The following is a 23,583-nucleotide window of genomic DNA, read 5'->3' on the forward strand; positions in this document are numbered from 1 at the left end:
CCTCGCCCTTCTCCTTGTCTTCCTCGATCTCCCATCCATCAGACATTGCTTCTCCCATCTGCTCTTTCAGCTCTGCATTCTCAAGGCAAAGGCTCAGCACGGTATTCCTGCAGGAAACACATAATTGAGGGCTAGGTCTGGTCCTGACAACAGTTCCTAACAGTTCCTCTTACCCACATCTCAGCCCACGATAAACTCAGACATACCCCAGAGCATGAAGCAACCTGAGACCTACCACAAGGTCTTTTATATACAAGAAAGCCAAGGCTCAGGAAGAGTAAGAGACTTGCCCAAACTTCCACAGCTTCTTGGTGGCAGCACCATCACTAGAAACCTTGGACTCATGACATGCAGGCTAGTTTTCTTTTCTATATATATACATATATATTTATTATACTTTAAGTTCTAGGGTACATGTGCACAATGTGCAGGTTTGTTACATATGTATACATGTGCCATGTTGGTGTGCTGCACCCATTAACTCATTATTTACATTAGGTATATCTCCTAATGCTATCCCCCCCGGGGCTCCCCCCACCCCACAACAGGCCCCGGTGTGTGATGTTCCCCTTCCTGTGTCCAAGTGTTCTCATTGTTCAATTCCCACCTATGAGTGCGAACATGAGGTGTTTGGTTTTTTTGTCCTTGCGATAGTTTGCTAAGCATGGTTTCCAGCTTCATCCATGTCCCTACAAAGGACATGAATTCATCATTTTTTATGACTGCATAGTATTCCATGGTGTATATGTGCCACATTTTCTTAATCCAGTCTATCATTGATGGACATTTGGGTTGGTTCCAAGTCTTTGCTATTGTGAGTAGTGCCGCAATAAACATACATGTGCATGTGTCTTTATACTAGCATGGTTTATATTCCTTTGGGTACATACCCAGTAATGGGATGGCTGGGTCAAATGGCATTTCTAGTTCTAGATCCTTGAGGAATCACCACACTGTCTTCCACAATGGCTGAACTAGTTTACAGTCCCAACAACAGTGTAGAATGTTCCTATTTCTCCACATCATCTCCAGCACCTGTGGTTTCCTGACTTTTTAATGATCGCCATTCTAACTGGTGTGAGATGATATCTCATTGTGGTTTTAAATTGCATTCCTCTGATGGCCAGTGATGATGAGCATTTTTTCATGTGTCTGTTGACTGCATAAATGTCTTCTTTTGAGAAGTGTCTGTTCATATCCTTCACCCACTGTTTGATGGGGTTGTTTGTTTTTTTCTTGTAAATTTGTTTGAGTTCTTTGTAGATTTGGGGTATTAGCCCTTTGTCAGATGAGAAGATTGCAAAAATTTTCTCCCATTCTGTAGGCTGCCTGTTCACTCTGATGGTAGTTTCTTTTGCTGTGCAGAAGCTCTTTAGTTTAATTGGATCCCATTTGTCTATTTTGGCTTTTGTTGTTTTAGACATGAAGTCCTTGCCCATGCCTATGTCCTGAATGGTATTTCCTAGGTTTTCCTCTAGGGTTTTTATGGTTTTAGGTCTAACATGTAAGTCTTTAATCCATCTTGAATTAATTTTTGTATAAGATGTAAAGAAGGGATCCAGTTTCAGCTTTCTACATATGGCTAGCCAGTTTTCCCAGCACCATTTGTTAAATAGGGAATCCTTTCCCCATTTCTTGTTTTTGTCAGGTTTGTCAAAGATCAGATAGTTATAGATGTGTGGTATTATTTCTGAGGGCTCTGTTCTGTTCCATTGGTCTATATCTCTGTTTTGGTACCAGTACCATGCTGTTTTGGTTACTGTAGCCTTATAGTATAGTCTGAAGTCAGCTAGCATGATGCCTCCAGCTTTGTTCTTTTGGCTTAGGATTGACTTGGTGATGTGGGCTCTTTTTTGGTTCCATATGAACTTTAAAGTAGTTTTTTCCAATTCTGCGAAGACATTGGTAGCTTGATGGGGATGACATTGAATCTATAAATTACCTTGGGCAGTATGGCCATTTTCACAATATTGATTCTTCCTATCCATGAGCATGGAATGTTCTTCCATTTGTTTGTGTCCTCTTTTATTTTGTTGAGCAGTGGTTTGTAGTTCTCCTTGAAGAGGTCCTTCACATCCCTTGTAAATTGGATTCCTAGGCATTTTACTCTCTTTGAAGCAATTGTGAATGGGAGTTCACTCATGATTTGGCTCTCTGTTTGTCTGTTATTGGTGTATAAGAATGCTTGTGATTTTCGCACATTGATTTTGTATCCTGAGACTTTGCTGAAGTTGCTTAACAGCTGAAGGAGATTTTGGGCTGAGACAATGGGGTTTTCTAGATATACAATCATGTCATCTGCAAACAGGGGCAATTTGACTTCATCTTTTGCTAATTGAATACTCTTTATTTCTTTCTCCTGCCTGATTACCCTGGCCAGAACTTCCAACACTATGTTGAATAGGAGTGGTGAGAGAGGGCATCCCTGTCTTGTGCCAGTTTTCAAAGGGAATGCTTCCAGTTTTTGCCCATTCAGTATGATATCGGCTGTGGGTTTGCCATAAATAGCTCTTATTATTTTTAGATACGTCCCATCAATACCTAATTTATTGAGTTTTTAGCATGAAGGGCTGTTGAATTTTGTCAAAAGGCCTTTTCTGCATCTATTGAGATAATCATGTGGTTTTTGTCTTTGGTTCTGTTTATGTGCTGGATTATGTTTATTGATTTGCATATGTTGGAACCAGCCTTGCATCCCAGGGATGAAGCCCACTTGATCCTGGTGGATAAGCTTTTTGATGTGCTGCTGGATTCGGTTTGCCCGTATTTTATTGAGGATTTTTGCATCGATGTTCATCAGGGATATTGGTCTAAAATTCTTTTTGTTGTGTCTCTGCCAGGCTTTGGTATCAGAATGATGCTGGTCTCATAAAATGAGTTAGGGAGGATTGTCTCTTTTGCTATTAATTGGAATAGTTTCAGAAGGAATGGTACCAGCTCCTCCTTGTACCTCTGGTGGAATTCGGCTGTGAATCTGTCTGGTCCTGGAGTTTTTTTGGTTGGTAAGCTATTAATTACTGCCTCAATTTCAGAGCCCATGCAGGCTAGTTTTCTTTACTTGTGCCACGCAGCCTCATATGTTCTAATTTTTAGTAGCCTCTGGAATAAACAAGAGTACTTACGCTGCTAAAAAATAAGACCTTTTCTGTAACAAATTTATTGTTATGAATTCTACAGTTCTATTTATCATTAGTCAGTTTCAAACCACTGGGACTTAGGAACACAGAATAAATAAATAACACTAATCAGTACCATTAATACAATCAAAATGTACTTAGATAATTGTTTGCTTTATGTCTGGCTCACATGATAGAGATAACCTTCTTGAGAGCAGGGACTATGTCTGTCCTATTCACCCCATATCCCCAGTGCTTACACAAGTGCCTGCTACATAAATCATTCATATTTGCTGAAGAAAGAAAATTGACCAAAACAGCTAATTTGCACCAAGACATTCCAGATAAACTGTTTCCACAACAACAAACTCATACTAGGGTTGAGTGGAAGCAAACATGGCTGTAACAAGTCTATTCACTTAACTTCTTTGAGCCTCAGTTTCCTTTTATATAAAATAAGGATGATAACACTTACCTAGTGGAGTTAGCAGATGCTTACATGAAATTGCATATACGATATGGCTAGCTCAGGGTCTAACTGGGAAGTCATTCAATCCCTGCTGTACTAGCTGCAGACCTGAGAAATACCAACAGCAGAATCCCATAAGGTGCTTGTTAAAAAAGCTGTAGAGCTAAGGCCTATTAATCCACATTTTACTTAAGTTCCACAGGTGATTTTTAAATTTTTATTTATTTTTTGAGACAGAGTCTCACTCTGTCGCCTAGGCTGGAGTGCAGTGGCGAGATCTCAGCTCACTGCAAGCTCCACCTCCTGGGTTCAAGCAATTTTGCTGCCTCAGCCTCCCAAGTAGCTGGGCTACAGGCATGCACCACCACGCCCAGCTAATTTTTGTATTTTTAGCAGCGAAGGGGTTTCACCATGTTGGCCAGGCTGGTCTCGAACTCCTGATCTCAGGTGATCCGCCCGCCTTGGCCTCCCAAAGTGTTGGGATTACAGGCATGAGCCACCACGCCCGGCCCACGGGTGATTCTTAAGCATGCTAAACTGAGAACCCCTGAGCTAGAGGATGCACAGGAAACGGGTAATTCACAACTTGAAGGATCAGCAATGGCCTATGTGCCTAGATTGATTTTTCTCAGAATCCAGGAGTCTTGGAATCTAGAGAAGAGCTTGTCTGGTGTGTTTCTGGGAGGAAAATAGGACTAGGATACAGACAGACAATCTATGAGATAGTTTCTCAATAAAGAAAAAGGGGATAAGTATTTTACCAAAACTGGGATGTGGAAAGGGGATAAAGAGGGCACAGGTGTATATGGAAAAGAATATTTAATATTATGTTCTAACTTCATGTTTAAAAATTAACTGATGTTTTAAAATACAAACAAATAAAAAAACAACAAAACCTTCTTGAAAGGAAGAACAATGCATTAGATTCTAGCTTCTACAGTATAAGTGATTCTGTAGGTTGGGTGGAGGGTTGAACAAATCAGAGTTTCAGGTTAGTAACTCTGAGGACAAAGGAAAATAATGCACAGGGATATCTACAGAGGGTTTGATTGTAGGTTCAACTAGAGAATCAAAAGAGATGTACTGTTTTTACCCATGACAACTCAATTAAGTTTACACATACAAAATTTTAAGTAAAATAATATGCTATTATTTTACTTAATAATAATATAATAATATGCTACATATAAATAATATGTAGAAGGAAAAAGTTATGGTAATTCAGAGCAAAAGAATCAGCACTTAGAACAATCACAAGAATTTTTAAAAAATTGTTTGACAAAGTATACAGTATATAAGCAAGGTTTAGATGTTAGAAATTGGGAGCCACAGACTATTATGCAACCTTGAGCAAGTCACTTGAAACCTTCTAGGCCTGAGTTTCCTCAGCTATGAAACAAGGACATGAGGCTAGATGTGTAGGTCCTTTTCAAAGTGCTAACATTATTCAGGGAAGTTTAAGTGGCATGTAATATGCAGGGAAACAATAGGGCATGATTTAGAAGTTGTACAGCTGTACTTTAAACAGACAGTGATGATTATAGTCCTGGGAGTGAATGAATAAATGGATCAGCCCTACAGTATCAGCATGTTCTCCAAGTATCTTTTGACAAAAAGCCATCAAAGACAGAGTGGCCAATCTAACCAATGAATGAGCTATCTGCTATTTTTGTAAAATTACTAAAGCAGCAGAGATGATTAAAATTGATATTCTATGATTCAAGGACTTATGAGCGAGAGCTGAGAGGAAAGGGAGGGGCCTCTATAGAAACCCTCTGGCCGAGTGCGGTGGCTCACGCCTGTAATCCCAGCACTCTGGGAGGCCGAGGCACGGGGATCACGAGGTGAAACCCTGCCTCTACTAAAAAAACAAATAAACCATAAATTAGCTGGGCATGGTGGCGGGTGCCTGTAGTCCCAGCTACTCAGGAGGCTGAGGCACGAGAATGGCATGAACCCAAGAGGCGGAGCTTGAAGTGAGCCGAGATCGCGCCACTGCACTCCAGCCTGGGTGACAGAGCGAGATTCTATCTCAACAACAACAACAACAAAAATTCCTCCTCCTTCGTGAACTGTTCTGGTTCTGTATATACCAGTGAGACATATTAGGTAGCTAGGATTCCTTATACGTTTCAGTCAATTAAAAACTGTAATACAGGTCATGTAACAAGGAGGTTTCCACCATGACTGTCATATGTATGACTGGCAGATGCACAATAATAGTGGGCACTGTTATACTGAATTAAGACCAGGATTATTTGAATAACAGAAAGTGATTATCATTAGCCAATATTACTTACTTCTATCTAAAGAATTTGTAGAAATATTAATGCATGGAGCCTGGGATAGGCACCCCTTGGCTGTGGTGCCTCATGACCCGCAAGCTCCCCTTCCCTGGGAAGAATGTCCTACCTGATGTGGGACACTGAGGAGAATCTTGCTTCCTCAGTTTGAGCCTTTAGCTCCTTCAGTTCCTCCTCAGCTTTCCTCTTCTCTTCTAAGTGCTGGTGGATCTCAGCCCTCAGGTGGAGCATTTCTTCCTGAAGACACCTGTTACTGTCCCCTCCCATCGGGGAAGGAGGGGAAAAAGATGGGTTCTGGGTCTCCACAATTGCCAGGCTTTTCTCCAAAGCCACCTTGATGAGCTAAAAGAAAATCATGGTTTGAAGAAGTTAGGCCATTAAAGAGGACCCAGGAGAAACATGAGATTGCAAAGGCAGTTTTCAACGAGAACAAAAACAAACAAAAAAAGCAGATCTAAAATAAACTCCCTAACCAGAACCTCCTTAGTCAGGCATAAGGGCCCTGGGGACTGGTTTGGGTGGGAAGGACACACAAAATGAGCAGGAGGAATTTCCCCATGGAGAAGAGGAGAATCCAGAGATGGTGAGGGAGAAAAGCACATAAGAAATTAAAACAAATGCAAACAAACGAGGTTGAAACAGGACTGGAGGGTGTGAATACGGTGATTCTTTCTCTTCCTGAGGAGACAGAGCCCTGCGAGTTTTCTCACAAGTCAGGAAGCTTCATCAGCTTTGCAATACCTGAGTCCTGGATGGCGGGAGATGATGGCTTAAGATATCAGGGCGCAAAGCCTAATGCCCTGCCTGTAACTCCAACTCCCTCAAGGACAGCTGAGAGGGGGGACTCGGCACTGGGGAAACAGTCGGCAGACACAGTTATAGAATTAGAATAACGTGGAGCTACAGGGAAGACAACACCAACTATTTCATTGGCAGCAGAAGAATCACACTCTGCAGCTACTGGGAGGTGGAGGTGAAGCCATCCTGCCCAGCCGCCAACCTCACTTTTTGGTTATTATCCTTGTGCTGATGCTGCCAGACGAACTCTCTCTACAAATCTCAGCATGTGGAAGAAACACAGGCAGGAACAACTGCCCAGCACCTTTCTATTTCTCGAGGACACTCTTGAAGTTACTCATCAATGTTTTAATTAAAGCAGATCTTAGAGCTTTTCCTCAAATGGGAATTTGTTAACTTTTAGACTTTATTATTGTTCATTTTGGGCTTATCTTTGGTCTTTTCCCATGCTTTTAAAAGTGTAGAAATCAAAATCTGAGTATGATAATCTACTTAGCATACGACTAATTACTTTAGTACAAGGAGTTCCTGCCTGTCTGTCCAATATTAATCTTAATACGTCCCAATGTCACATTGGCTTCTTTTTCTTCTCAGTGGCAGCATTCGGAGCTTTTACTTAACTTCGAGTCAATTTTGACCTCTGAATTTTCCACCCCTCCCCCACAGCTGTTGCTGAGTCATGTTGTTTTCTTTTCTCTCTATAAATATTGTGACTTGTAATTATCACTTATAAATTCATTCTGGCTATACTGAATCATTCTCAATTATCCAAGTCATCCAAATATTTGATGTGCATTTCCACAAATCATGTAGTGGCCCCCTGATTCGGGATAACTTGTAGAATTAATTATATGCTTTATATCTCCATTCAGGTCACCAATACATTGAAGAGAGCAGGGCCCAGAACAGCTTATATGGATCAACGATTGACAGAGCTGCTGGGGTTGGTGCAAAGCCACTGACTTTTGCTATTCCCCATAACAAAGTTATGTTCAAATGTAGGTCACAGGTTTGTGGTAGGGTCGATTCACAGTATGCATGTGCAATGGTGTTCAGTAGCATAGCAGTTGAGGTTGTGAAGACATGCGCACCCAGGTCAAAGAAGAAAGATCCTTAGACAAAGCCACTCAATTCCCAGGCACCCAATCTTACTTGGACTTTGTGAGCCTGAGATTTGGCAGGCTCCTGGGAATGTCTGTCTCTAAGACTCTGCTGACAGGCTTAATCAGGCTGGTGGCCATCTCCATATGTGCCCCCCAGCATTTGTGACAAAACAAAGCAATGGGGACCAAATAAAACCACTTCTGAAAGCTTATGATCCCATCCCTCATTTAAACTACGTGATGTTCTCATTCTATATAAACTCTTTCCAAGTAACTTAACTAAAACACACTTTGCCATTAGTCTTGAATGTGGGCACAGCATTATTCTTTTCTAGGCCTTAAGGGTTCCTTCTGCTTAAAAATAATGTCTAACTTTAATGAAGTTTACCCATTATTAAAGTGCCTTCTGGATATATGTTATCTTGTTCTATTGGTTTCAATATACCTATTTTCTTTAAAAAGAAAAAATCATGAACCATGAATGTTAACACCAGAAAAACCTTAAGGTACATCTGATCTAATTTCCCACTTTAAAGTGAGAAAATCAAACATTGCCTAGGGATCTGATTTTTCCCCAGGCTAATTTGGGTTTTCATATTTCCATCTCAAAGTGGACTTTCTTTGGCTAACTTTAAATTTTAAATGTAAATGCCTGAAAAGTAACTCAGGATCTAGCCTTTTCATTAGTTTTGATCATGTATGAAAGCAAATATTTCTTTCCCCCAAATGAAACCCCAGGGCTTCCAGTATTTGTAGTGATAGTGTGAATCCATTAGGTCTATTTTTAATTATATCTCTCTTACTGGTTTTTTTTTTTCAGATTTCCTAACTCACTTGTGATATTGCTTCATATAATTCAACTTTTTGTGTGCTGGGTTCCCATTTGCCCCACAAAGGCCTCTGTGCAAATCTGATATCCTGTTTGAATGACATTGTTTTGTTTTTACCCTATTGCTTCATATCTGTCACAATGTAAATTAGCTTTTCTCAAATGCTCAGCATCACTAATCATTAGGGAAAGGCAAATTAAAACCATAATGAGATATCATCTCACACTTGTTAGAGTGGCATTTATCAAAAAGGCAAATGACATGTTAGAAATAATGCAGAGAAAAGGGAATACACACATTGTGAATAGGTATGTAAATTACTACATTGTGTGGAAAACAGTATGGAGTTTCCTCAAAAGACTAAAAATAGAATCTACCCTATGATCCGGTAATCCCATTTCTGGGTATATATCCAAGGGAACTGAAATGAATATGTTAAAGGTATATCTGCACTCTCATGTTCATTACAGCATTATTCATTAATAGTCAAGATGTAGAACCAGCCTAGGTCCATCAGTAGATAAATGGGTAAAGAAAATGTGGCAGATAATACACAATGGAATACTATTTAACCTTAAAATATTGGGGGAGAGCTCTTTTCATTTGTGACAACATGAATGAATCTGAAGGTCATTATGCTTAGTGAAATAAGCCAGGCACACATACCACATAAGCTCACCTATATGTGGAATCTAATAAAGTTGAACTCATAGAAGCAGAGAGTAGAATGGTGGTTACTAGAGGCTGGTAGAGTGGGAAGGGAGAGTAGGGGGAATTATTGATCAAAGGTATCAAAAAAAGAATAGGTCTTAAGATATATTCATACTAGAGTGACTATAGCCAATAATAATGTATATTTCAAAATAAGAGTAAACTTCCAATATCTCACCATCAAAAATGATAGGTAGACAAGTTGATGAATATGTAATTAGCTTGGTTTACTCATTCCATATTGTGTGTATGTATACATATGTGTGTGTGTATACATATGTGTGTGTATATATATAATCATATCATACCCCATAAATGTATATAATTACAATTTGTCAATCGAAAATAACTTTTTTTAAAATAGCTTTTTTCAAGTTTATCACACTTTGTCTACTAACGTCTGTTCTTTGTATTTGAATCTTGATTTTTTTTCTTTAAGAGGTGAGGGGTCTCATTATGTTGCCCAGGCTGGCCCCGAACTCATGGGCTCGAGAGATTCTCTTGCCTCAGCCTCCTGAGTAGCTGCAACTATAGATGCACACTACCTGGGCTTGAATCTTTATTCTTGATTAACTTTTTGTCCATTACAAAACTTCACATAAAAAAAGCAATGGTTGATACTCTAGTTTCTCTCACAGCAATTTCATAGGTATTTATTATAGATCTTATATCTGCTTGAGAATAGAATTTTGTGGGAGATAATCTAGGGAAAATTACTATCATGGCCAGACTTGAGGCTTCCCCGAGGTGGATGAGTCCAAAAAATGAGGAAGCAATTTGCATTGGCCAAAAGGTGATTCTCACCTTGGAAGAAAGACAAGGTGGGATGTGTCTGTTAGGAAAAGCATATGAATGCTTGGAGTAGGAAGGGAGCTTGGTGTCAAGCAAAAGTTTACCTTCCAAGGACATAACAAGGAGAAGCTCAAAATCTATCTTAAGGGACCATTTTCCTGGAAACAAGCAAAGAAATTTTGAGAATCTGAACACAAAACACTTATGGCAAAGTAAGCTTTATTTAATTGGTAGCAGGAGAGTCACAACCTCAAACTCCAGAAAAGATGAAGTAAATTTGCAATGATTTCATACACCAAGATTCCTCCTACCCAAAACTGAAGATGTATTTTCAAGGAAAGGTGATAGAAAGAAAAATGGTGCTTACCCAAGAGATTCTTCCATCCAGCAGGCATATACTTTGTCTATCATGAGTCAAGCCCTGATCCAAAGTCTTGTTAACTCATAATTACACTAAGCGTCTCTCCTATGCCAAGTAATGTGGCAAGTATTGTGAGGGAAATACAAATGCCCTAATGTAAAAAGTTCATTCCAGGGTGGGCTGACCTTCTCAAAATGGGGTCTGGTCAGATTTTCCATGCTAGGCTACAGGAAAGAAGGCTGAAGAAGCAAACTTACCAATCAGTTTGCCTACAATTGAGAATTAGAGCAAATGACTTGCAATACCAGGAGTACTTCAGACCATATCAATCAGAAACTGTCTTCATATCTGTGTCTCCTGTTCATCTATTCTGAAGTTAATCCTGTCCCACAGTCATTATAACCATCAGTGACCAGCCAACCTCCCAATCTAGCTGTGTCAGAGTAGACATTTGTTCACCCTGAAGGTCCCTTTTTCTCACCCAAGATCCTCAATGAAATCAGAGAGTGAGGACAGAGGGATCTGTCTGGAGGGACAGAGATGTATATAATTAAAGTCACAACCATCGGTAAGGAGGACTCAGGAGAAGCTGTTCAAGCAAAAGGAAAAGTGGAGCTCATGCAAGCACTCAAGGGAGAAGGGAAGGTCGGATACAGCTATAGCAACAAGAAGGTGATCCTATTATAAGAAGGTGATCCTACTACTATAAAGAAACTGTTGAGAACATGACATATCCCAGACAACTACTCATGTCCCCAAGTGCCAAATCCCAAAAGATTTGAGGACGCTCACTTGGGCTTTTCTTATTGGTTGATTTGATGTCTCCTCTTTTTCTTATGCAGAAGACATACAGGCAGACCCAGAAAGCCTCATTTCTTGTTTAGTTTTCCTAATAGCCCCAAGAAAGCTATCACTGGAAAGTCCAGCTGCTTGTGTGGGATACCTACCAATGATTCACTTTCTCCTTAAGAATCATAGGCACAGTCCATCTAGGAGATGAGATTGCTAAATGGCATGGACAAAGTGGAGACATTATAGGAGTTCCAGTGAGTGCTTGTGGGATCACTATTGGTGACTTAATCTCTGAAGTCCAGATTATTCACTCTTGTAACATGCTAGTTACATCTTCACTGATGGTGGGTGGAAACAATGTTTCAGCCTCAAGTTCTGAGGTTTGACAGGGGATTGCTGTTGAAGTACCATCTGCTGATCACTGAGTCACCATGACCTCAGTGGTTTGTCAGGTTGCATAAGGTTCTCTTTGTATAATGAGATTTCACTGAGAAAGATCCTTGCTTTGGAAGCATTCCAATCTTCTTGGAGTTTCTTCCCAAGCAGGTCCTCCGCCCTGCCACCTCCCCGAGCAGCCCTTCGATGACTCCCTGTCTTCTGTGGTGCGTTTCAATTACAAAAAGCCCAAGAAGAATGTGTCCATTGTCTTGCAAGTAAAAATTATTCTGAAGCTATAGCTACAGAAAATAAACAGAGACTAATGTGGGTAGGAGGGGGCAGGAAGCAGAAGAAAGAGATACAACACAAACCAAAGGGTGGATTGGAGAGAAAAATGGGAGTGAAAACATGGGTTGGAAAGGCAGCTGGGAAGCTCAAGGAGAACAGGAAGATGACTGAGAAGTGGTTTATATAAAAAGATACCTTCTCACTCTAAGTCCACAGGGGCTGCAGGAGACCATCAGACCTCAGAAGGGCTGTGTGTCATCCACCCTGGAAGCCCCAGACCCTGACACTGACTTACTTGCTGGTGACTATGGTGTGCGGCCTCCTCAATACTGTCAGTGAACTCAGTGCTTGCATCTTTGGTGTCATCCCCTGCAGCTGCACCTGGAAACAAGTCCAGTAAAGAAAAGTGATTCCCTTCACAGATGGCTTCCAGACAGCAGGTTAAATTATACTCTTTTTGCCAGCTGCCTCTGATTTCTTCCTCTCTCCATATACATGGGGAAGAAATTCTCCCTAGCCAGCAGGGCTGGAAAGAAAAATAGAACTTTTTGTATCACAGACACTTTCTTACTCATACTCAAGCCTGAGCCTCACAACATAAGCTGACTTTGCCTGCACAGACCCATTTCTAAGGAGCCGACTGTCAGATGCACTGGTTACCCCACTCGAATGTCAAGAAAGCCTGAATTATTCCCCGCTGCCTGGCTACATAAAAACTTTCTCTTCCATAATATGAGTCCAACATGCCTAACCCTTTCCCCACCACTGACCGCCTGGAGATTAGAGCTGCCCTGAATCTCTAGGAGGTATCTATTGTTGGGATCAGTTGTGCATAGGGTGACAATCTCTCTGAGGAACTTCCCTCTGGGGGTCCTGTGTCCTAGTAAGGTTCAGGTCTAGTCAAGATTCAAGATACCCAACGATTCAGTTGTTCCCTAATTTCTTCCTCTAACCTCCCTTCCTCCTTACCTCTCTCAAACTCTTATTCTATGCAGACACCCTTTGCCTGAAGGGTTTCTTGCACTGCTTTATCCCCATGGGATTTAACCCATCCTTTCATTCTCCAAAGATGGACACAGCTACTCTAGGGCCCAAACATCTACACCTTGCTCTAAGGTACAAGTAGCTGCAGTTTGTGGTGTGGGCAAAGGTCTAAGGCAGCACTGACCAAGAGGACTTTCTGCAATGACAGCAATGTTCTGTGCCAGTGTTGCCCAGTACAGTGGACACAGTCATATATGGCTATTGAGCTTTGAAATGTGAGTAGTATGGCCCACATTTCAAAGCACTGAATTTTAAATTTTATTTAAGTTAACATATTTAAATGACTACATGTGTCTAGTGGCTATCCTATTGGACAGCACAAATCTAGGGTATTTCTTCCTTCTTATATTGAAATTAAGACTGTTCATACATTTTAAGACCAACAACTATGTTTTACATTATTGTATTTTTCGGGAAGTGTAGAAATTTATTATGGTTAATTTATCAAAGAAAATCTACTGTGACACTCACTGTGTCTTATAGAACCTCCCCAACTTAAAGAATCTTGAAATCTTGTTCTGATCCTAGCCTCGGCAACCAACCAGTTACAACTCCACTTCTGACCACTGATTAACCTGGACCTCTAAGAGATCAGGTGGTGAGTCCAAGGTTACACAACTAGCCCTCACTAGAGCTGTGCCAATAAGTCAAGACTGTGCACTCTTAGACAGAAGCCACTCACTTTTTCTTCTGGTGACAAATCAGATCTTTATCTTTGCTTCTTCCTCCAAGACCAAAGAACCTTCTGTTGAGTTCAGACATCCAGGCATGAAAGGTTCTGCCTGAATCATGAGCATTCACTACCCAATGCAGAGAAGGTAAGCAGGGGCAGTTCACATCTATATATTTGCAATGGCCCAGGCTGATCTCATGGAAGTGCTAAGAGGTAGTAAGTATGCTGGTAATAACAGCTTAGGTTTCCTCATCTACACCATGAACTTTGTGTTAACTTTGGATCAAGGAAGGGTCCTGTTCAGTGTAGCCTCTACCACCTCTACCACTCAGCATCTTTAGAGGTCTGTGGCAGACAGTGTACAAGAGGAATTTCCAATACTTACTCATTCAAACCAACCCCAGAAACCATCTCACTCAGGATGCTAGCTGAGTAGAGGTGTATGGACACATTCCCTAATCTTTTGCTGCTTTAAAAACTTACCGAACCCAGGATACTAATTTACCTAGGACACCCATATCATGTTATGCTTACTTTGGAAAATCTTTCCCTGTACAACAGTAGCGATCACAATCTTTTATGTTTTTCCAGCAAAGGAAATGAATTGTCTCACTCAGTGACAGAAAACAGACTGTTCACATTGTTTCTCATTTGAACTTGCGGCTAGAGAAGGATCCTGTAGTTGAAGAAAGCTCAGCTCTATGAGGTCAGGATCCTCATCCCCTACCATTGTTGCTGGGTTGTGGAGTCAAGCTGGGCCCATATCCCAGGACCATTCCTGCCAGGTTCCAGAAGCAAGAATTGGAAAGGGTGACTATCACTGGTCTTGAAGGTTTTTATCTGACACTTTCTGCCCTCCACTTATCTTGACAGCCTTTCTGGTGCCATGTCTGCATTCTTGGATAATGCTCCGTCTTATTTCACTTAAGAGCAGGATGCTATGGTTCTGGCTTCATAAGGAATTCGACAGAGACAAATAAATGCTCATCTCATCTCGACACTCTACTACACAGGGGTTTTGTTTCTTCCCCTTCATTCTCTCTTTTTTAAGCTAGCTCACAGTCTTCTTCCATTATGGCAGCTTTAAGGGTTGCTCAGCCTTTTACCAATTTGAATTAAAATGCTGAAACTTCTCCCATGTTTGAGGGGTAAAGCTAAAAAATTTATAGAAAATATGGAAATAAAAGAGTAAGTTATCTCATACAAGGTCCTGAACATAAGTTTACATTAGACATCTTTTACCATTTTCCATTTTTTATTTTTATTAATTTTTATTTTTTATTTTTTTTGAGACGGAGTCTCACTCTGTCGCCCAGGCTGGAGTGCAGTGGCACGATCTCGGCTCACTGCAAGCTCCACCTCCGGGGTTCACGCCATTCTCCTGCCTCAGCCTCCCGAGTAGCTGGGACTACAGGCACCCGCCACCACGCCCAGCTAATTTTTTGTATTTTTAGTAGAGGCGGGGTTTCACTGTGTTAGCCAGGATGGTCTCGATCTCCTGACCTCATGATCCACCCGCCTTTGCCTCCCAAAGTGCTGGGATTACAGGCGTGAGCCACCGCGCCCGGCCCATTTTTTAAATAAATGAGAGAATTTCTCTTGTGTGGGTGATACCCTTTTCTAAACTTTTATAGCACAACGAAACACTATCTTCAGAACTAACTTCGAATACTTTGAATTTCTAATTTAAAGGTACCTATGCTTTTATATTGATGACTCTTGTGCTTATTTTTTGATAAAATATAAAATAGTCTGCCACCTTTAGATTCTCTGAAAGCTAAGAATCTGTTCATTTAACTTGCTTCTTCGAGATTAAGTTTTACATGTTAGACTGGCAATTTCACCAAAAACTTTTGAGACTTCAATAAAAGTTCTCAACTTGTGGTTCTTGGAAGTTTCTAGGCTCTGAGCAACACAAAATGGAGGTGATATCAAGATGTCTCTTACTTAGATTTAGAGGATTATTTTCTATCAGCTATCTAATTCTACAAAGCACACAACAATAAGCCTCTAAAACATAAGAACATAAAATCCTTGGGTGAAAATGTAAGCACTATGCAAATATAAGGTATTCTTATCACTGAGGCAAAAATTCATACTATTGTAGAACTTTTTAAATTGAGTATGGCATAATAATTAAGAACATGAACTATGGAGATAGACTGTCTAGATTTTACTTGTGCTTTTTTCGTTAGTTATGTCACTTTAGGCAAGTCATCACCTTTCCTAAGTTTCTTCATTTAATAACTAGGGGTAAGAGTATTATCCACTCCGTACTGTTGTGAACTTTAAAGGGTTTGCTGATTTTGAAGTGCTTAGAACAGCGCTTGGTACACAGTGTGTACTCAATAAATACCATCCTTAAACAATATTATTATTATTGTTATTGTAGGTAAACGGAAGTGGTCCATGGGCTTGTAAGTTAAAGGCTGAGAAAGTTGAAGGCCATAGAACCTAAATAGTATCAGCAAAAGGAAGTTGTATACTTGATGTTATTATCTGAATGATCTTGATTCATTCTACCTGCACTTCTTCATTTCTGAATACTTGTTTCTCCAGCAGGAGGCTTGAAATGACACTCTTTGCTCTCTGCCTCAAAGGACATTGCAAAAGTAAGGATTTGCCAGTAAAGTAGGTTGAACTCTTTGGACTAGGTGCCTTACAAAAAGGATTAATCATCATTAAATGATAACTGTCTTAAAACTCCAACATGCATAAATAAGCCTTAGGGGAAACCTCATGACCTCCTTTTTTGTTTTGATTTTGCTTTAGAGATGAGGTCTCATTATGTTGCCCAGGCTGGTCTTGAACTGCTGGGCCCAAGAGATCCTCCCGCCTCAGCCTCCAAGTAACTGTGACCACAGGTGCATGCCACCACACCTGGCTCATGACATGTTCTTTAGTAATGAGTCCAAACTGGGTGGAGTCAAGACCATTTCCCCCAAATTCTACTCTGTAGTCATTATTATCTTCCTTTAAGCCATTAATATCGGATCAACAGAAAAGGAGTGATGTTTTTCCATATAGCTACTTAGAACATAGCAAGAGATCATATTTTATTCATTTTAAAAGGTGATCTGAAGAACTAAAATTTTAAGCATGAATAAGTTGGCAGTGCCAAGTGTTCTTTCCTTCGGTACTGGGCCCTTGTGTCTAATAATCTCAGCCCCATTTCACTCTGACTCCCAGGTACACTGCCATGCGTTCATTACAAGAATGCTCACATTTTCATGTCATGAACCAACTATTGCCGACTTTAATGTTATGGTGCTGTAATGTTATGGAGAGAATCAAGGAAAAGAGGCCTCCTATCAAACTACAATTTCACCTGCACACATTCCCTTCAGGACCATAAGAAAACTATTAAGATTCCATATAGTCCTCCATAGTTTCTGCTAAGAAATAAAATTCTCTATCTAGACAGATTCTGATCATGGAACAGAAGTGGTAGAAAACTGCTGTCTGCAGCCAAACCCCTTTATGGTGTATCTTTGTCTTTAAATTGTAACATCTCTTAAGTAGCCTTAGGGCTTTCCAGCTCACATGTTTCAGAAAGTAGCTGTTTCAAGTGACTTGAAAAGGCCAAATCATAATCTAAAACACTTTTGGGGGTAGGAAATCCCACTAAAATTATGGAAAGAGTTTCTACTTCTCCAAAAGGATAATGATTCAATACAACTACAGTCTTCTATCCTTAGGCTAACCAAAGCACATGTAAATTAGGACTCCTGGGCAGACCAGGAGATAAGACCACTGCACTTATTAGTACTAGGTACTAATAATCATCAAATTTTCAATACTATAAACTTTCAATAGAAAAGAGTTTAGAGACAATATCTACCTAAGGACATTTATTTCACTCATTAAATAAGTCCTCTTAGAGGTTCTTTTCAACTCTATAGTTCTAAAACCTACAGACTTCATCTACCCTGAACTCTTACAACCATTACCCTGCATTATTTACTATTATTTTAAAAGGAAACATGAGAAAAACAAAATCTATCATATGGATTTTTTTTCTCAATTTAAGTTCTATGCTTCCAATTAAGCACGGCCTAAGTAAAAATTTACTTCATTATTTTTATTTGAAGATTATTTTTACTCAAGCACAAGGTTCTATAAGCACAGGATGCTTTATCTAAAATTACTGTCATGTTGAAAAATGACTGTGAAAGGTAGAATAATCCAGTATGAGAAAGAGTCTGTGCTCCTGAAGAGAAAATGGAATATTATATCACGCTAAATATTATTAAATGATGTGTCCAACCACAGCATGATCTATGTGTGGATTATAAAATTTAGACTCATGTTCTCTAACCAAATGCCAAATTATCACACAAAGTTGTTAGACCAGCAAGCTCTCTCCAGACAACACTGTTTGCAAGCCTCATTCTAGCTATCTAGACCAGAAAGTTAGTACCATATTTTAGTCATATTTATGACATTAAGATCAGACTTTTAATTTATCCTGCTATCAATCTACTCTTGCTGCAGGTTGACAGAAGTAGGAGTGATTATTAACATAAACTGTAATCACTATGAGCCACTAGAAACCAAGAATCACCCAGAACTGAATCTTACTAGCGGACTCAGAAGGCTTCCTTGGTCTATTAGTAAAATTAAGGAAAGATGTTCCCTACATGCCTTGTTGTAACGACACGACAAACTAGTCTTTGATGGGTTGACATTTCTATGGCTCCATTACCTTCCTCTTTACTTCTGGAAAGTTACAAAAAATTTTGTGCAAGAAAAGGTCTCTTAAAATTGGGAGACTAAGAAAAGTGGATGGATCGGCCTACACTTCCTATCTCCTTCCTTAAATGACTCCTTTTTCCTCAAAAGCCATTGAAACTGAAATGGCAGATTCATTAAGAGTAAGGCTTATAGCTATCAATCTTTTGCAAATGACTTAATCAGAAGATTCCAGAGTGCTTCCCCAGTAAAACATTTTCTCCCTGTCCACTCTGGTTTGACTGATGCTCTATCTGTTACAGACACAGCTAAAGTTACAGAAACAGACGAAATTTAGAATGTAATACAAGCCATGTCAACATGTGAAAGAAATAAAGTGTCATGTAAAAAAAAATATGGAAGGAAAAAAAGCTGTGCCCTACTTAGTTTAGAAAGGGTATTCAGTCACATTTATTGTGCTAGAAAGCCTCAAACCCTGTTCCCAAATTCCATATTTAAAGTAACTGAAACCTCGGCTTCTGACCTAGGAAACTTAAAACCAGAGGAAATAAATACAAATTCATGATGTTGAACCCACAAAGCTGCAAAGCAATCTTGGTTACTTTTCACACTATGGATATTCAAGACATCAGAAATACAATCTCTGGTGTCCCTCTCCTTATACCTGTCGTGTTGCCACAAGAAAGCATTGAGACAATGATTAAAACTATAAACATACACCTGTAACATTTCTTTCTAAACTATTCAAGCACTTCAAAGCCTGAAGCCTATTACTTTTATATGGAGAAAAGTATACGTCCTAAATAGTGAAAAACATAGGACCCTATCTAGTGCCACAAATGGAAGAAGCAATACCCTCTTCTGGCTATAATGAGTTATTTGGTGAAACACTGAATATAAAGAGGGATACTATATTTGAAATTATCTTTGTAAACAGAGAATTCTGACTCTGGAAGACCATTCTAGAAGTCACGTTCTGACTAAATAGCATGACCTTGGTTTAAAGAAACCTAAAGGAATCAATAAAGAACAAATTTTAAGTAGAATTGAATCTGTACTTAATCTAATTTCACTTGTGTACAACAGTCAACTCTGAGACAGTATTGGAGATAAAAGTTGACTATGATCACTTTCATAGTTTTTGCCTCTGTTCTTTAACTTGGCCTTCCCAATACTTGCAGTCTACTATTACAAGACTACTCTCCTGGTTTTGATTACCTTCTGATAAGGATTATATCACTTCTGCGAAGTCATTCTTATAGACTCTCAATCTCTTTCCTGCTCTCTCATCTTAAAACTTGTATTCTTTTGATTTAAAAAATGCTTGGCCAGGCACGGTGGCTCATGCCTGTAATCCCGGCACTTTGGGAGGCTGAGGTGGGCAGATCACGAGGTCAGGAGATTGAGACCATCCTGGCTAACACAGTGAAACCCCGTCTCTACTAAAAATACAAAAAAATTAGCCGGGCATGTTGGCCAGAATCTGTAGTCCCGGTTACTTAGGAGGCTGAGGCAGGAGAATGGCATGAACCCAGGAGGCAGAGCTTGCAGTGAGCCAAGATTGCGCCACTGCACTCCAGCCTGGGCAACAGAGCGAGACTCCATCTCAAAAAAAAAAAAAAAAAAAAAAATGCTCTCAAAGAGGAGTTGACTGAATGGCAAAAATAATACACACACATGCATTTATGATATGATATGGAACATATGAAATGGATTGTAAAAGTGGGGGAACAATAAACTTTATTGGCTCACAGAAGGGATGAGGCAATGAGAAGGGGCTAGGGATAAGAATGAATAAAAGTGGAAAAACTAATACACTTTGCAACCTCCACCATTCAATTTAGGGATTGATATGTATGTACAGTGAGATCCATGTAGGCTAAAGTGAGTTTCACTTTGTAGTTGATGCTACTTGTACCAGTTCTATCATTAGTAAGTCACCGTTTAATTCTGCCAAAGTCAGACAAGGATCTTTCTGGTTAGTGCAAACAAGGTTTTCCATCCTGGGCTGCAGTCTGACCCGCCAGTGCTCAGTAGGCAAGCTTGTGATGAATTTGCACACTTTCCAGTTCCCTACCTCCAGTGGTGGCCAGGGTCTCCAGCCTGTTTAAGCACTCCAAGCTTCTTCCAAGAACTTCTTCTAGCCGACTGCGTAACACCTGAGCCCTTCCAGTTCCACCTGCAGAGTTCGGTCTCTCTCAGAGCTGATTAAACATGCCACATGGAAGGAAAATGGATTACACATCAACTGTAGTGAGTCCACATTTGCTTCCAAAGAACCAACAATGCCACTTTGAGCCACACGACTTTGTAAAGTAATTATTCTCCAGGACACAATAAATGAATGTAGTCTTTGTGTGGCATTTGTGTTCACTGTTGATAGATTAGTAAGGACTGTTGCTTTTTTTAAAAGCTTGCCCCTTATGCTAGATTCTGGGCCAATTTCACATAAAATTATAGCTCCTAAGACTTATTTCACACCCCTATAGCCCAAACAAGAGAAATTTCATTATTTGACTAAAAGCTTTTGTTTCTGAAAAACTAAAACCCAGGACAAACTAAATATAAACTGGAGCAAGACTGAGCCAAGTACAACCACTACTGAAGATATTTGTTTTCTCATTTGTTATCAAACTTGACGGTGGGATGGTGTGCTGAAAAGGAATCTGGTTCATAAAAACTAAAGCTCCAGAGGTTCTTTAAAAAGTAACACAATCAACTGGTCCTATCATACCTTTCCTCTGCCTTCATTTTCCTGGTAGAAAGAAAACATTTTTAAAGCCCAACAATAAATTACAAGAAACTGAATAGCAAAAATAATAATAATAATAAAAATTGAAAAAGAGTAAAAGGGGCTAGTAGGGAAGGCAAAATGAGGGGAAAAAAAAATGAAGAGAATAGAAAATGATCCAGAGAGGTATCATATATGTGACCAAAAATCAAGAGGTAGAAGAAACTATATTCATCATGATAGTTATCGGTGGTCCCAGGATGATATTAGCCATCCCAATTAATATATTTTCTTTGATGATATTAAATGAATATCAGTCCCCATTGTAGCCTTACCTTTTTTTTTTTTTTTTTTTTTTTTTTTTTTTGAGACAGAGTCTTGCTCTGTCGCCCAGGATGGAGTGCAGTGGTGTGATCTCGGCTCACTGCAACCTCTGCCTCCTGGGTTCAAGTGATTCTCCTGCCTCAGCCTCCCGAGTAGCTGGGACTATAGGTGTGCACTACCTCACCCAGCTAATTTTTCTATTTTTAGTAGAGACAGGGTATAGCCTTATGTTTATAATAGAACAGGCTTTAACAGTACATGGATCACAGAAAAGAAATGAACATACATTGAGTGCTTATTACATGCAAGGCATTGTTTTAGACACCAAAGCTGTCTTCTTATTTAATCTCTGCAATAGCTGTGTGAAACAGGCGCTACTCCCGACTTAAGATTTTGACACTGAGGCTTAGAGCAATCCATAAAACAAATGACAAAGTGGGTAGCCCCGGTAATTGTCCCTCTTTTTCCTCCCCTCTTCAGTATCATAAGCATCTGCACTTAATGAAGAATAAAAGGCATAAAAAGAATACAATAGTAAAAGAAATAAAAATTTCAATAAAGAATAAAAGAAAAAACAGTCACTCTCTTACCTCTCTGGATGGGCATGGAACTTCACCAGACTGCTATAGAACTGTCTCTCTGCTTGTAAGGCCTCATTGAGCCGACTCCGTTCATCTACTAGTCCTTCTAGCATCAGCAGCAACTGAGAAAAGAAGAGAGAAGCAGCAATACGCAAATGGCACAGTGAGACATGAAACCACAGTTAATCCTGAGAAACAAGAAAATGCATTAGCATGTACTATGATTTAAAAAGCCCACTATCTTAGTACTTAAGCTTTTGATACTATTTTATAATTTTCAAATCAATGTCATATTATCTTTTTTTTTTATCTTTAAAACCTGTAAGGTAGAATTCAAACATGGGAGCAAAAAGAAGAAAAAGGAGAGAAGCCAGAAGCACAGGAAAGCAGCCAAGAGAAAGGAGTAAGAGGGAAACAGGACAGGCAAGAGGGAAATGTATATAATAGGACTTACTAGTATTCTTCATTCATTCAATTAATATTTACTGAGCACCTTCTATGGGACAGACTCTGTTCTAGGTTCTAGGGGAAAGCTTACTATCTAGTGGAGGAAAAAGACATTCATTAATCATAGATGTATGTCATTGTGAGTGTAATAAATGCTATAAAGATAATGAGCTATGATAATGTATAACCAACAGAGTTGTTTAAGGTAGAGTTAAAAGCCAGAAAGGAGTGAGGTGAGTAGTTAGTGAGACAGATGATAATGGAGACAGGGAGTACAGGCAAGTAAGTCTTTTGGAAAAGTCTGGCATTGAAGAAAGGTTAAATGGGGCTGTAGCTACAAAGAAATCGGGGCAAATGTAGGGGTTTCTTTCTCTTTTTTTTTTTTAAGTGGGAGAGATCTGAACATGGTTAAATGCAGACAAAAGAGAAAGATTCAGTTGAGGGAGGTGACTTAGGTATGAGTGTGAGGGATAACTATTGGTATGCGTCCAAAAGAACTGCTGCTCTTTTCAGAACTACAAATGTCAGAAAGGGGCATCTATAGCTGCTACCGACCAAAGTAGAAAACTTTAGAGCACAGTTTCTCTAGGAAATACCATCAACTAACCCTCCACAAATAGCTGAGATTGACAGCTTTACCATGGTTTATTTCACAGTAGAAAAATAAGGTTTGAGCCCGGCGTGGTGGTGTGCATTTGCAGCTCCAGCTACTCAGGAGGCTGAGGCAGGAAGATTCCTTGAGCCCCAGAGTTTGAGGCTGCAGTGAGCCGTGATCATACCACTGCACTCCAGCCTGGGTGACACAGTGAGACCCTGTCTCAATGTGGTGACTCATGCCTGTATGTAATTCCAGCACTTTGAGGGGCTGAGGAGGATGGATCACTTGCAGTCAGTAGTTCAAGACTAGCCTGACCAACATGGTGAAACTCCATCTCTACTAAAAAAAAAAAAAAAAAAAAAAAAAAGAATACAAAAAAAAAAGTAAATAAATAAATAAGGTTTATATTCCAATAACTTACCTGTTGTCTTCGGTTTCCTGAAATTTCTTGACCCTGGGATTCTACTGAAGCAGCTTTTTCCCAAAGAAGTAAGACTTCCTGGGTCAGGCGTTCCATAGCTGGTATGTCTTCAAGATCAACCAGTTGCATTT

At 39.7% G+C, this 23,583-nt stretch overlaps 1 long non-coding RNA gene and 1 pseudogene across 1 annotated transcript; both read right to left on the reverse strand.

The window, feature by feature from the left end:
- Positions 1-359: 359 nt before the first annotated feature.
- LOC129525669 (myomegalin-like) lies at positions 360-23,581 on the reverse strand (annotated as a pseudogene).
- On the reverse strand, positions 10,325-12,230 carry LOC134757139 (uncharacterized). Its single transcript, XR_010130819.1, has 2 exons — positions 11,431-12,230; positions 10,325-10,722 (listed from the first exon to the last, which is right to left on the reverse strand). It is a non-coding gene; the product is annotated as an uncharacterized lncRNA (long non-coding RNA).
- Positions 23,582-23,583: the final 2 nt, after the last annotated feature.

The sequence above is a fragment of the Gorilla gorilla genome, chromosome 1 (genome assembly GCF_029281585.2).
Source record: "Gorilla gorilla gorilla isolate KB3781 chromosome 1, NHGRI_mGorGor1-v2.1_pri, whole genome shotgun sequence".
Lineage (NCBI taxonomy): Eukaryota > Metazoa > Chordata > Mammalia > Primates > Hominidae > Gorilla > Gorilla gorilla.